Source organism: Octopus bimaculoides, chromosome Z (assembly GCF_046866305.1).
Source record: "Octopus bimaculoides isolate indiv1 chromosome Z, ASM4686630v1, whole genome shotgun sequence".
NCBI lineage: Eukaryota > Metazoa > Mollusca > Cephalopoda > Octopoda > Octopodidae > Octopus > Octopus bimaculoides.
The window spans coordinates 41,593,186-41,605,685 of record NC_142944.1 but is presented as its reverse complement, the minus strand read 5'-3'; the positions used below and the strand labels follow the sequence as shown (position 1 = coordinate 41,605,685).

The following is a 12,500-nucleotide window of genomic DNA, read 5'->3' as shown; positions in this document are numbered from 1 at the left end:
AAACGCCTCGTCAGTTAGAAAACAGGTGGCAAATTCTGCAAGCCCAACATAACGGTCATCATCGAAGCTACAGAAGGAAATATCGAATAACTGAGAATGAATAAAGCTATCTTAACTAAATAATTGAAGCACACCATTTACATCAGAAAACAAGTGCTCAATGTTAACTGGCTAGTTAAGCACTGCCAAACGACACATGTCCCATATTGTAAGCACCACATCTCTGCAAAGATGGGGATTCCATTCACACAACTCTACTTTTGCTAAGGGGTCCTAATACCCGAAATTTTGAAATATTAGATTTCAACATGGAACATTATGTTCCATGTTTTCACACTTAAATCCAACTGGAAATGTAGTAAAAATTTTAATACATCGATACAGGCGTGAAGAACACATGCACACTACAGGTACACACACATCTATGCATATGTGTGGGCGTGCTTGTGTATGTGAGTATATACATATGTGTATAGTTCTGGGTTCAGTCCCACTACGTGGCACCTTGGACATGTGTATTCTACTATAGGCTTTGCCTACACAAAGCCTTGTGAATGGATTTGGTAGATGAAAACTGAAAGCTGCCCGTCGTATATATATATATATATATATATATATATATATATATATAATAAAGTAGGGTGACAAATCCAGGTAGAAGGATTTGGTTCTGACCACACATAGTATTAATTCTAGAGAAAATACATATATATATATTTGTGTGTGTGTGTGTGTATGTGTGTGTGTGTGTGTGTGTGTGTGTGTGTTTGTGTGCGTGTGTGTGTGTGTGTGTGTGTGTGTGTGTGTGTGTGTGTGTGTGTGTGTGTGTGTGCGTGCGCGTGTTTGTTCCTTCACTATCGCTTGAAAACCGATGCTGGTGTATTTATGTCGCCGTAACTTAGCTGTATGGCAGAATAAACCGATAGAATAAATACTAGACTCACAAAAAATAGGTCCTAGAGTCTATTTCTTCGACTAAAATCCTTAAAGGCGGTACTCCAACATGGCTGCAGTTAAGTGACTGAAACAAGTAAAAGAAGATACATATTTTATATATATATATATATATATATATATATATATAGAGAGAGAGAGAGAGAGAGAGAGACAGACAGACAGACAGACAGACAGACAGACAGACAGACAGACAGACAGACAGACAGACAGACAGTTACATAGGTGTACATATACGGTGTGTGTATTTGTGTGTGTGCGTGAGCATGCATGCCTTCAGGTAATGTGTACCCAGTTTTCAAACATCGATACAGGCGTCTACCCAAGTTTTACTTATGGCGTTTTGGCTGAGTTGTGATTATAGTAAAAAAGAGTAGTCCGAGGTGCCATTAATTAATCACGAATTAGGATCCATATGATTGGGGAGTGAACTTTTTTAACCGCATGGCCATCGATATGTCCAATGCAGTATTTCATTTACAAACAAAACTCTAATAAATGAAAATATAAAGAAAATCTTAATCAATTGTCCTGTAAGAATACGACTATAAACATCCAAAATAAAATGTTTTAAACACAAATAGATAAATAAAAATAAAATAACGTCCCTATTGAATGTTTAATATTTTAAAAGCGACTACCTTCAGCTGTATTTCATTTGTAACACAATTAAATTTAGTTTTTATTTTCTTTTTTCATGATTGTATAACGACGGCGTGGCTTGGCTCTAATCACTTAAATGGTTTGGGGATTTCATTTTTTCACTACTGTTATAGAATATGTAGTAATGTGTGGCTTGGTGGTTTAATCACTTAAAAGTGTTTCTTTTAGTTGTTCCTATTTATTCAAAGAAATCATCAATGAAACATGCTGACAATAGGAAAAAGAAACAATGAATAGTGCCACCATTTTTGAGTGTAAGATACTATGGTAATTTATACGGGCGAATTCTTGACTTCTTAATCTCACAGAATTGCCTGATATTGTTTTAGATGTTAAATGCTGAAATTGTATTGAAGTCGTAAATTTCATTTTTCCAGTTCGGGAAAATATATTTTTGATGTGTTTTGTAGCAATAATAATTAAAATAATTGCTCCCGATTCAGGCACAAGGCCAGCACACTTAAGTGGGGGATGTAGACGATACCATCGACACTACTACTTAATTAGTAGCATCTTTTATTGAGAGATGTTAGCCTAAGTTGACCTCGGCAGGATCTGACCTCAGAAAGTGAAGACCTCAACGAAATACAGCAAACCATTTTACCAATTCACCGCCTTGACAGCAACAATAAAAACTACCTCAAATTTTGACACAAGGTCAACATTTCTAAGTAGAGGTGGTAAGTCTATTACATCGACTCCAGTGTTCTACTGTTATTTTATTTTAACGACATCGAAAGAATGAAAGGCAAAATACACCCCTGTGGCATGCTCCTCAGGCCGCCCCTTGAGTCCACCTCTGATAGCGTATAACAGAGATCACTCAATTTTACATAGGACACCATTCCAAGGCAGGGTTGCTCAAAAACACAACGCACTGTCCGGTCCAGGAATGGAAACCACGAGCTTCCGATCGTGAGTGCAATACCTTAACCACTAAGCCACGCGCCTTCAAGTGTATTATCTGGAATGCCAAAATCTGCCTCCTTTCCTAAAAAAAAACAAAAAGTACAGGTGTTAATATATATAGACAAGTAAAGTTTTGAAGATAGTGCTCTAACATGGCCGTTATCCAATAACAGAAACCAGTAAAAGAATATAAAAATCACGAAGAAATCGTTGATTTAAACCAAATTTATATCAATCACCTTTGGTAAAATATATTTAGTAAAGAAAATATCAGGAAATGCAACTAATACCTTGATTAATCAAATTCTACATAGATTAAACAGTAAGAACTAAAGGAAAATACCTAGTACACGATCTGACTGAAAAGCAAATTGTGAAATCGGAGCTAATATGCTTAATGTAATAAGCTAAGAAATTTTAATTAAGAATAAATTCATTAGCTTAATAATCAGCTCTGTTCCAGAAAGGCAGGTGACTCAACTCCCAAATTTCAATTAATTTAGATTAATTAAAAATAACATGTGGGCAATGCCGTCGCTTATTTTTATTTGCTTTTTTTTTATTTATGAAAACCCATTAAAGCTGCAAGTTTTTAGCACTCAAAAAACTTTACCCGCATAATTTATGAAAATTAAAAGCAAGACGCGCGCACACACACACACACACACACACACACACACACACACAGGTACATACACACTTACAAAGACACACGTGCACACACACACACACGCACATACATACATAGAAGACACGCTTTTTGTTTTATTTTACATCTTTCAACAATATTTGTTATACTTCTTTAAGTGTCTAGTATCCAAAAGGAAAAAAAAAGAATAAAAATATAACAATGAGAAAACCCAAACTGCAATGGAGAAGAGAAGGGAAGACTGAGATATCAAGTTAGCTAACTCAACACAACTCCATCGCCATGCCTCCTACTTTCAACGAAATACAATATTGTTTATTTAGAGAACTGAATGATAAATGCGTCGTATATTTAATGAGACAATTTAATTAACTAAATAAAATTGTTTTATTATTGCTGATAGATTGAATGTAGGCGTGGTCATATGGTTAACAGAAAACAATTTATTTCGTTACCATGCTGCTATGGGTTCGATCCTACGGCACCCAAATCATCAAATGATATGGCAGAGATCATGAGAATCGAGCGAATTAAATGGTATTGTTAAACCTGGTTCTTTGAAATCTGAGTTCTAAACTCACTGAGGTCATCCTCCTGCAGTCAACAAAATATGGTAATAGGCTGGTAGAATTGTTAGAGCATCATACAGTTTGTTTTGTGGTGCTGTTTCTAGTTGTAGTGTTCTAAGTTCAAACCCGGTTGTATTCTACTTGGATTAATTCTCCGGTGTTGCACTGGTCGACTAACACTCTAGAATAAGACTAGCAATTGGTTAACTTCAGAAGAATCCACTCTGCAGCAAACATACGGCCACTGCTCAAAACATTAGAGATGAAACTGAAATTCATTTGATGGAGAACGTTCAAAATGTATATTAAATGGATTGCATTTAGGGTTGAATATTTAAACGGGTGTACTGCTTAAGAATGTAAAACAATAGCCCCAAAATATAACCGAGAGATTTTGTCGAGGGGGTTTTGTCCTAGGGGGCTTTTGTCCGGATCCCGCTGTTTAACTACATACTCCAAACTCATTCTAAGTACCATTTGGCGGTACTGTCCGCAATAGGGCATTCAAGGGAGCAGCTTATTATTGCAGACATGGCAGGTGTAGATGTCTCTCATATCACACTCAACCGACGGGAATAAATGATTCATAGGATAATATAGTTTCTGGTATATATATATATATATATATATATATATATATATATTAAAACATAGGGTAAAAAATCATATATTAATTAATATCGATTAATTACCAGGAAGCTAGCACATTTAAAGAATCAGAGAGATTCAGAAACAATATCTGCAATCTCAGGGGATTAAAGTATATTTTTATATATAACGTTGACCACTAACGTGGACATTCAATGTGCTAGAAATAGATCACATCTTGTGTCTACTAAGACCTAAATTGTTCTCAAAACGAAATTTAGCGGAATACCAAAGCGTAAGCGTGCAAGACATTTAAAATTACCGAAAAAAAATCAGTATTAAACAGGGGCCGGTTTCGAAATTAACAATCTTACCGATTGTCTGTTTCTCTTCAGCCTGATCCATAATGTAACCATAATCCTCAGAACCCTATACAAAGTTGTCCACCGTCATAGGTGCACGTGTATGTGGTTCTGTTAATTACAGCTTAATGGTAAAATTCACAAGTCTTCATTTTGGCGCGCTAATTCCAGGAATATGTCTGCAGAAAATATTTACTGCGTCGCATATATCCAGTTTGAGAACTTGGTTATGGTTAATAAATTAAAACATAGGGTAAAAAATCATATATTAATTAATATCGATTAATTACCAGGAAGCTAGCACATTTAAAGAATCAAAGAGATTCAGAAACAATATCTGCAATCTCAGAACAATTTAGGTTTTAGTAGACACAAGATGTGATCTATTTCTAGCACGTTGAATATATATATATATACATACATACATACATACATACATACATACATACTTTGTCTCTTATATGTAATTACACATTATTCTAAATCTTGTATGACTCTATTTCTGTCTATCAGCCCCTTCACCCTTATTCGTTCATTCCACTGTTCGTTCTTTCGTTTCCGCCACGAGATACTTTTCGCCTGCATGTCTTGTTTTAATTTTTCTGGGTGCTAATATATTACATAATTTTCTGTGCTTTTTCTCTTTGCCAATATTTTCACATAATTTTCATTTCAAATGTTTTTGGGACACATTGACACAGATAGCTGGATTTATGATTTCACTAGGTTAATTCTACTCATAAACATATTAGGGGTATTTCTTAAACCGTTCGCTTCACATTTCAATACCTTAACTGAAATTTAGTCCACGTAACAGGAACTGAGAGAGATATCGTGGAACAGAGAAACTGTGGGTGATACAAATAATTTGCCATTATTTTTGAATTATGCATGCTAAAACGTATAAGATAAAGGTATTCTTTTCCTTGGGACAAATTCTTTGTTGACCAGTGTTATTCTTATCGTAGTTTACAAATTCAAGCATAAAAACGTTACACAACTTTGGAGTTTTGGAGACAGACGTTCCCTTTTCCCACACACATGCACTTATATATTAATAATGTACATAAATACATGGCAGGTATACATGATACTGAAATATGTATAAAGTAAACACATGCAGACAAATATATTAATATAACCAATTTTAAAAAATGATAAAACCATTCAATCAATGAAGAGACAAAAGAAACTGTAAGATGATACATGTTGATTTTATTAAGCATTTCTGTTTATTTAGAAACCTACAATGAAATTAGTTGCTTCTGTTTATTGAGAAACCTACAATGAACAAGTCAGACGCTAAACTATAAATTTCACAGGGTACAAACTTAAAGTTGACACCGCTCCGCTAAACGCAGAAAATTTCTGACTCGCTATTGGCTAAAAATAACCAGTTTTTCGATTTTTAAATTTCTGTAACATTTTTCTCGAATTCTTTTCTCCACAACGTCATACCTTCAAAGCAATGAGACTGGAAGGCTACATTATTCTAGCCGATTTTCAGATTCTTTTTTACTTCCTTTTAAACAATGAATATTTTGCACATGAAGAAACTAGTCCCTACCACTTAACAGCCATTTGCGTTAAGCTAATACATCTGTTTGTTGTTTACACACCAGTCTTCGTCTTTTTTTTTTTTTGTAAATTCTAACTGTATATATATATATTCGTTGAATTGACATCTGCGTGTGTGTATGTGTATGTATAATTATGCGTACATATACATACATATATGCATGTATATATATATATGTATGTATGTATATGTACGTATACCTATACATACATACTTATATATATACGATAGGCTTCTTTCAGTTTCCATCAACCAAATCCACTCACAGGGTTCTGGTTGGCCCGAGGCTATAGTAGAAAGTACCACGCAGTGGAACTGAACCTTGAACCATGTGGTAGAGAAGCAAGCTTTTTGCCACCACAGCTGTAGGCATTTATGTATGTGCATATGCATGTTTATACACACACACACACATATTTATATGCGTATATATATATATGAACACACACACACGCATATATATATATATATATATATATATATATATATATATATATATGCACACACGTACGCAGTGACCTTCTACACACATACACACAAAGTTAGAAACACCCACATATTTTATTTTTAAAGTGAAACGCAGTAATAATATATTTGTTGACAGAATGAACGTGAAGAAAGACACATTGTAATAGATAGTCTAGCAGTTTCCCCGGATGTCGGAATTTAATTGGTTACAAACATTACTAGTAGACACTGAATAGAAACTGATAAAAAATAACTACCACCACCACCACCACCCTCTCACTATCCTTCTTCCTCCCCTTCTCTCATTCTCTCTCCCACTCTCTTTCTCATATGTAAGGAAGGGAATCTAATATCTATGTAGTTTTCTATCCATAAATCTTTAACAGTTAGAATATCACAGAATTTCCCGCCATATTGTTTTAATTAGAAACTTGCGCCTTCTCCAAAGGTCAGCTTTACCACGACCTTTGTCAGATAATAAATGGTTTTGTTTTTTCTTTTCTTAGACATTCTAAGATAAGGCAAAATGTTTCTTGACTATTTAATGTTTATTTCAAACATGGCATTCGCAAAACTGATGTGATTATTTTTATTTAGAAAGAAAAACACATTTGTACTTTGCTGTGGCTGTTTTGTTCGGCATGTGTGTTCGTGTGTGTGTGTGTGTGTGTGTGTGTGTGTATTAGTAAGCAATGAGACGCTTAGAACATTCTGTCAGACATGGTGTTCAAGCTCTTTGGCTAAATGTGTTCTGCCACAGCTGAAAATCTGTGTTAACATATTTAATTCAATTCCCATTAAATATGTTAACTAGAAACAATTATGTGGCGACGAACAAATATTATCGTAACCAGTCACTTTAGCTCTGCGTGTTTAATTTGTATGAAGGAAAATGTAGTATTATATACATACGTGTGTGTGTGTGTGTGTGTGTGTGTGTGTGTGTGTGTGTGTGTGTGTGTGTGTATACATATATACATATATATTTGTATGTAAAATTTATTAATAAGGGTAGAAATTGATATTTTTTATTTAGTATTTTTTCATTTGTCTTGCCCTTTTACAGTCTGTTGTGTCGCTAAATTTTTACTGAGAACATATTTTTGGTGGTTAGATGATTCGGCATCTATTTCTAGCATATAGGAGTCCACTTTTGCTGGTCATTCCTCTTATTTTTGTATATATTTGTATGTATAGATATATATATACATATATCCTTGTGTGTGTGTGTGTGTGTGTGTGTGTGTGTGTGTGTGTGTGTGTGTGTGTGTGTGTGTGTGTGTATGCTCGCGTGATCGTGCGTATTTGAGGATGTCTGTATGAATGTATTTGTGTGTGGAGGCGCGTCGTATAATGGTCGGGGTGTTACAGTCATCATGGTCGTAAGTTTGTGATTTCGATTCATGAAACAGGGCAACGCGTTACATCAGTTCACTGCTGGAGGAGTAAGTCGTTTGCACCGACCTCAATGTTCAACTGGTATTTATTTTATCGACTCCAGAAGGATGAAAGGCAAAGCTGAACTCAGAATGTAAAGACGGATGAAATACCGCTAAGCATTTTAACCGACATACTAAAGATTCCAGCTCGCCGCCTAAATAGGCACTAACATTGATTACTACACTACATACATTAGATAATGTAACCCTATATACACTATGTCTGAATACACACTTGATTATATATATTCTTAAACAACAATACTATATTGCATTATGTAGTCGTCATTGCTTCGATGATCACAGTTAACCAGACTTTTCTACTCTCTCTTTTTCTCTCTGTCTCTCTCTCTCTCTCTCTCTCTCTCTATATATATATATATATATATATATATATATATATATATGTGTGTGTGTGTGTGTGTGCGTATGTGTGTGCGTGTGTGAGTGTGTATGTGTGTATGTATGTATGTATGTCTACAGTCTGAATAAAAGATGGCATTGATGGTAATAAATGATACGGTTGATCTGGGTCAGAATTTACCTTGGACTAAACAACGTTGATCTTACAATGCGCTACAACAGATCTAACGCAATATATGAACTAAAGGGATTATGTGTTAGTAAACATTGATTGTCGTAGTTCTTTTTTGAAGGATGGAGATAACCATAATCATTTGTTTCAAATGCTAGCACAAGGCCAGCGATTTCGGGATAGGGGTTTACATCAACCACAGTACTCAGCTGGTACTTATTTTATCGACCCCCCCCCCCCAAAGGATATAAGACAAAGTCGACCCCGGCGGAATTTGAACTCAAGACGTAAAGGCATACGAAATGCCGCTAAGCATTCTGCCAACTCGCTGCATTGTGCCAAGCGCCCTTTCTCGGTCTACGTTTGATCCAGGATTGCAGCTCTGTTAAAGAAACGAGCTGCGGAAAATCGCGTCTGACGAACGGTGACCACACCTGTTCACCGTCCAGGAAACGCTTGAGATGTCGTAGCCTGAGCGCATGTTTGCACATCAGCAACCACGGCATGCCAAGGCCTCCGTTCAGCGGCTGTTGACAGCAGATGGAGCGCCTGACCAGTGGTACCTGACCCTTCCACAAAAAGTTGAAGAGCAAGCGTACCGTCTTGGTTAACCAGCGGTCGGGACAAAGTATCGTTGTTGTTATGATAATGTTTTGATTTTGTTTTGTGCTCGTACAAGCTGAATCCTTATGTTGAAATTAGAAAGAATTAATATTATTTAACACAGGGAAATGTAACAAATTGTCAGCTGTTAACAACTAGTGAAGTAAGGCAACGTTCTTTATTCAGATTTCAAGAATTCTGCGAAGGATTCGTGCAGTTCCAAGCAACACAGTTTTGTGTAGATGTTCTACCTTCATATTTACTCCTGTTTTTTTTTTCAATCCAGTTTGTGACCTTGGCACTTATATAATAACATATATTACACTCACCTTCTTCAATGACTACACATTTTTTTATTTCCCACTCTAAATCATATCTAACTTGCTTGTCTTCTCTTTCCAATATTGCCATCACCAGGGCATGCGATATCATTATAGAGGTGTTTTTCTCTTTATTCAAAACAATTATTATTATAGTAGTAGTAGAAGTTGTTGTTGCTGGTATTATTGTTATTTACTGCACTTACCGTATGCCACCCGATATGCCTTGTGTATGTGCAGCATTTTGTTTATGGTTGTAACCTGTATAACTAAAAGTGCTAAATATAATCAAAGGGGATATAATTCAAAGTGGCAAAAAATATATTTACGAATTTATTGTGTGTCCCTCGCCTGGCAGTGCTACCGAGGTGCGCTACCTGTTCGAGATAAACTCTAACGGCACGGAAGTGCCGTCAACCAGGCCTGCCCGAGGTGCGCTCAGGACGACGAAACTGTTCTGCACGCACTCGTCCAGTGCCCGAGTATTGCTGACCTGTGGGTTTATGTCGAACAGCTACTGTCACGTGTAGGACGGATCCGGCTATCAGCTGAATCCATCGTGAGAATTGACCCGCCGACCTCCTTTAACCGTGAGGGCAAGGCAATTTTCCTATACCTAGTGGCTGTAGCGAAAGAGGTGGTATGGTGGACCCGTTTGAAAGGGATAAAGTCAAACACTTTCCTCTTTGGCCAAGGCCTCATCAACTTTTTCAAATTCCACTTGAAAAGGAAGATGAGAGTAAAGAGGGAAGTGCTGTCTCATAGCAAATTCGTTGAAAGATGGATGACTGTTGGAAGAATGGCTAGTATAAACGGACCAATTCTGAGAATACACCTGTAGGAAAATAGGTAATGTAAAAGGAGAAAGGGCTCTATACCCCTTTCTTATTTTTTCTGACCAGGCTCCCGTGGTTTTATGGGTTTTTCCACGTGTAACCTTTACTTTTTCGAAGCGCCTCCCCCTTCTGGGAGTTCTATTTATTTATCTATTTATTTGTTATTTCTCCGTCTTCTTCGTCTGTTTACACGAACGTTTTTCTACTTTTTCGGACAAAACCTTTTGTAACCTTCGTCCTGTCTTTGTCCTTACATGTTTTGATTGATATTAGCCCTTGTGGCCAATAAAACGAATTAATTATTCAGTAAAACTTATTTCTACACACCCATTAAACGTATACACACACACAATTTCGGTCTGTTTCAGTTATTTTGCTTTAGCACGTTTAATTTTTCTTAATTATGTAAAATTATACTCGTGCATTATTATTGTTCGTAAAACTTTGGATCTTTTCAATTTGACGGCCAGATTTTTTAATTAATTCTTTTTAACTAAACACTTTGAAACTTCGGATACTGGTAGAATGTGTCACATAGAACAGGGTTTACTCTTAATGTTTTTGACAAAAATTTTGTATTTTAGAACTTATTTCGTGTTAAAGTTTTCGTATTTTGGTAATTTTAACCAATCAATGACGTGTATTCAGCTGAAAAAAATTAACAGCAGCAGTAATTTTCTTCAGCTGAATGCACGTCATTGATTGGTTAAAATTACCCAAATACGACAACTTTAACACGAAATAAGTTCTAAAATACAAAATTTTTGTCAGAAACATTAAGAGTAAACCCTGTTCTATGTGACACATTCTACCAGTATCCGAAGTTTCAAACTGTTTAGTTTAAAAGAATTAATTAAAAAATCTGGCCGTCAAATTGAAAAGATCCAAAGATTTACGAACAATAATCATGCACGAGTATAATTTTACACAATTAAGAAAAATTAAACGTGCTAAAGCAAAATAACTGAAACAGACCGAAATTGTGTATGCGTGTGTGTGTGTGTGTATACGTTTAATGGGTGTGTAGAAATAAGTTTTACTGAATAATGCACACAATAAATTCGTAAATATATTTCTCTCTTGTATGTATTGGCTCTGGAGTCACTACTACACAAACTGGAGGCGTTGAGAATCATCCCACATGACCTTGGATGTGGGAGATGCATGTCGGCGTATGCCGATGACATCACCGTAGTAGAGTTGAAACATAAACACATAGAAATATCAGCACAGCTCTCAGGGACTGCAAGGCAATTTCTGGTGCGACGATTAACCAGAAAAAACAGTGGCTTGCGGCTCGACGAGTCTATGCTGTCCAACTACGTTGTTGGGTGTTGGACGGACCGGTTAAATTGCTCGGGGTCTGGTTCGGTCCGGACGTCCAGGTGGACAAAAACTGAGACGAGATAACGAGCAGGGTGACTACTCTCACCCAGAAACGGGCCGAGAGAAAGCTATCCCTGGAAGGTCGGGCAAAGGTGGCTAACGCGTATATCGTGTCCATCATTTACTGTCACTTGACCTTGTCTCGGCCGCGACATTTTTTTTTTCCACGAGAGTTCCGGACCCCAGTTATGAACTCTTTTGCATACAGCCAATCAGAGCTAAAGTATCAAACTAATTTATGAGCGCATAACAAGTGATGGGCGATAAGATAAGGTCATTCGGGTAAGGAATAACCACGCTTCCTTTTTAAGAATGCTTCTTGATCTTGTTCTTGTTTCAACCATGGCTGCCTCTGCGTAGTTGTGACGTTGTTTACTTTCTAAACCAGTAAGGGGAGAGGGTTGCTAGTACATCACCTTCTATCCACATCTTAACCATATGGGGCCCTAGCAAAATCTGATAGTAGGTATAAATGCAAATCAATCGAATTCTAAAATCAGGCATAACTTGGCGACCAGTCGACTTACAACACCGTTCTTCGTTTTAAGTTTACTTGGTAAAGTATGTTTTTTAACTTGACAATGAGGTCAAGTTGAGCTCTGATTGGCTGTATGCAAATGAGCTCATTACTGGGGTCCGG

At 36.5% G+C, this 12,500-nt stretch overlaps 1 protein-coding gene across 6 annotated transcripts in view; it reads left to right on the top strand.

The window, feature by feature from the left end:
• LOC128249592 (uncharacterized) overlaps positions 1–12,500 on the top strand; it is a 245,488-nt gene that overhangs the window by 58,417 nt on the left and 174,571 nt on the right. The gene's annotated exons all lie outside the window — the stretch shown is intronic.